Source organism: Oncorhynchus gorbuscha, unplaced genomic scaffold (genome assembly GCF_021184085.1).
Source record: "Oncorhynchus gorbuscha isolate QuinsamMale2020 ecotype Even-year unplaced genomic scaffold, OgorEven_v1.0 Un_scaffold_19261, whole genome shotgun sequence".
Classification (NCBI taxonomy): domain Eukaryota; kingdom Metazoa; phylum Chordata; class Actinopteri; order Salmoniformes; family Salmonidae; genus Oncorhynchus; species Oncorhynchus gorbuscha.
The window spans coordinates 1-3,447 of record NW_025760642.1 but is presented as its reverse complement, the minus strand read 5'-3'; the positions used below and the strand labels follow the sequence as shown (position 1 = coordinate 3,447).

General features: G+C 41.9%; 1 long non-coding RNA gene across 1 annotated transcript; it reads left to right on the top strand.

Moving 5' to 3' along the window:
* Positions 1–22: 22 nt before the first annotated feature.
* On the top strand, positions 23–3,408 carry LOC124030984. The gene is made up of 3 exons (XR_006838059.1): positions 23–314; positions 2,860–3,015; positions 3,163–3,408. It is a non-coding gene; the product is annotated as an uncharacterized LOC124030984 (long non-coding RNA).
* The last annotated feature ends 39 nt before the right edge of the window (positions 3,409–3,447 follow it).

Below are 3,447 nucleotides of genomic sequence, written 5' to 3'. Positions count from 1 at the left end.
GTGGGTAATGTATTTTATTTTATTTTGCATTGCGTCCACAACATTTGATTTTTAAGGGCAATAGTAGCCTACATTTGTGTACAACTCGCAGGATTTCCATGCGTGAGCTTTCAACTGCACAGGGCGTTGCATCAGCACGAGATTGGAAGTGCGTCAAATCTGTACAGCATTGTTACGTCATCACTGATAAACGTTGAAACTGATGAGAAACGGCGGGAGCAGTTCAGTCTGATTCTCGCTAGTCCTGGAGGAGCGTTCATTTTGGCAAGGAAATGTGCTGATTTTGCAAGGACGTGGAGAAGAAAGAGTTCAAGGTAGGCATGTTATTTAAGCAATAAGGCCCAGGCGGTTGTGGTATATGGTCAATATACCACGGCTAAGGGCTGTTCTTACAACCCGAAGTGCTAGGACACAGCCCTTAGCCATGGTATATTGGCCATATATCACGAATCCCTGAGGTGCCTTATTGCTATTATAATCTGGTTACCAGTGTAACGGATGTGAAACGGCTGGTTTAGTGAGCGGTGTGCGCTAAATAGCGTTTCAATCGGTTACGTCACTTGCTCTGAGACCTTGAAGTAGTAGTTCCCCTTGCTCTGCAAGGGCCGCTGCTTTTGTGAAGCGATGGGTAACGGATGCTTCGAGGGTGACTGTTTAAAATTATACTGTTACACCAACATAATTAGAGCAGTAAAAAATACATGTTTTGTCATACCCATGGTATACAGTCTGATTGATATACCACGGGTTTCAGCCAATCAGCATTCAGGTCTCGTTCCACCCAGTTTATAATTATTTTGAAATCCCCATTTATATTAATTACTGTGGATTAAATATTGTTAAATAAATGAAATTATGTGCTATGCATTCTGTAATATCAAACCTCAAAGTCAATGGCCGGGGAGTCATGAGAGTTGGCTAAAGGTACAGTAGAATTTGTTGTGGGTCAAATGGGGGGGGTCTATGGTCAAAGGCTTATGACACCACCTTCACATTTACGTCCTAAATGGCACCCTATTCCCTATGTAGGCTAGTGCACTACTTTTGACTAAGATCCATACACTGGTTGGCTGGTCTTGAAAAACATGCGCGCGCTCATCAATGGCCGGAATGCGTGTATCTTGTTATGACTCAACCTCAGCTAGCAAGTGCTCATTATGCAAATGTACTTGTTTGCAATGAACATTTAGAGACTAAATATAGTTTGCATGTTGTCAACGTTCTAAGCGAACCCTGTCTATTTACTTTTTCTATTTTGCCCAGTTACATGCCAGTTTTGTTGCTAAACAACCAACCAGTCTTTTCAGCCCCATGGTGGAGGTGTCATAATACCCATAAAACCTTGCGGTCAAACAGAGAGGAAAATGGTTCCAATCGTTTTTCCACCATTCATTTTTCCCATAGGCGATTTCAGAAATGCATAAAATAAGGGCTGTGTTTCATGTAGGCTTACCCTGGTGTGCCATTTTTAGAACCATGTCAATCTCTCACGGACAAGGTGACTTTTAGCAATACATTTGGCTCTATTTACTCTCAGATTCTAAATTTGTAATTAGCATCAAAGTAGACATGCAAAACTACAAATCCCTGCAAGCTCCTAAACGTCATTTCTAGCTGACACCTTTGCTAACAGGTTTTGTGTCAATTTAAAACTTGCACTAAACAGTTCACATAATTGGCCATTTAAAGAAATGTAGCCAATTTATGAATTACTACATTTAGATAACATTAGATAGTTAATCAAGAGATTCATTTGTAGTTCTTTATGATAGCCACATTAGCAGATAATTAGCATTTCATTTTTGGGGGGGTAAATACAGGTGAATATATTGATAAAAGTCACCTTGTCCTAGAGAGATTTACAGTTATCAAAATGTCACACCAGGGTAAGCCTACCTGAAACACAGCCCTTATTTTAAGTGTTTCTAAAATCCACTATGGGAAAAGTGTATGATGTAAAAACGATTGGAACCATTTCCCTGTTTGACTATTATGTTTTATGGGGATTATGACTCATTCCTGTGGCACTCTATAGGGCTCTGGCCAAAATAAGTGCATTATATTGGAAATAGGGTGCTATTTCAGACACAAGCCTAGATATGATTGATGCATTATATATATGCCATTTAGCAGACGCTTTTATCCAAAGCGACTTACAGTCATGTGTGCATACATTCTACGTATGGGTGGTCCCGGGGATCGAACCCACTACCCTGGCGTTACAAGCGCCATGCTCTACCAACTGAGCTACAGAAGGACAGAAGGACAGAAGGACCCCTATGATGTGACCATAGAAATATAATCACTAGAAAGGATAGAACCTCTGATCACAGCAATTTGACTGGTAAACTGAACTGTACACCTGACATGATGTTCTGGTGATTCTATTTCTATGCATATATGATGTGACAATGTTGGGTTAATGGTGCTTTCAAGGCAAGTGATCTTGGTCAATGCATATATGATGTGACAATGTTGGGTTAATGGTGCTTTCAAGGCAAGTGATCTTGGTCAAATCATGACTTCCATGATCTTTAGGTCGGAAATTTGGAGCTCTAAAGAGTTGCCAGAGTTTTTGTCATTTTTTTGTGATATCCAATTGGTAGTTACGATCTAGTTTCATCGCTGCGACTTCTCAAAGGTCGAGTCAGGAGTCCTCTGAAACATGACCCGCCAAGCCGTGCTGCTTCTGACTTGGAAATCCAAGCTGGATGACTGTTGAAAACAATTTTTCCATGTCTGAGTTTTTTTTTCTTTTTTCGGTTGTCTTGAACGCTCATTGCGTTTTCATGACGCAGTGAAGATTAAAATGACAAATTAATTGTCCAAGCTTGAGCTAGTAAAGGTCTTCTAATCTAGGAGGCCAAAGGAGAGAGTGAGTTGAATCAGGTTGATCTGAAGATATCCACATCAACTCTGACACTGGAGGTCGAAGGAGAGAGTGTGATGCAGGAGAGTGATGATGTAGAAACAGCCGGGCCATCTCAATCCCAGGAGACTGAACGAGTGGCAAAGGTAAATGCTTCCAGATAACAGTGTGTGTGTGTGTACATGTCTGTTTGTGCACGCAGACAGTAGTTCGTAAACAGACATTGCGTTAACAGTGCTATGGCGAATTTGATTGAATTCCAGCCTAAGTCTGCTTTCTGTCGTCCCCATCAGGCTGCAGTGGTGACCTTCACTACCATGACCCGCAAGGCTGCAGCCTCCCAGACCAGCCTCACCCTCAGCAGGGGAAAGAGAAGCTACCCAGACCTACACACCTTTGTGCAGGACATGAAGGATGGGTTAGTTGCTCTTTGGTTCCCCATGCATCCCCTAGATATGTTCCCTATTAGAGCCTTGGTCAACAATAGTTCTGTATTTAAGGAATAGGGGCCATTTGGGACGTACCCATAGGGACAATCTCAATTGCATTCTCCTCGCGTCCTCTCTTCTCGCCTCCTT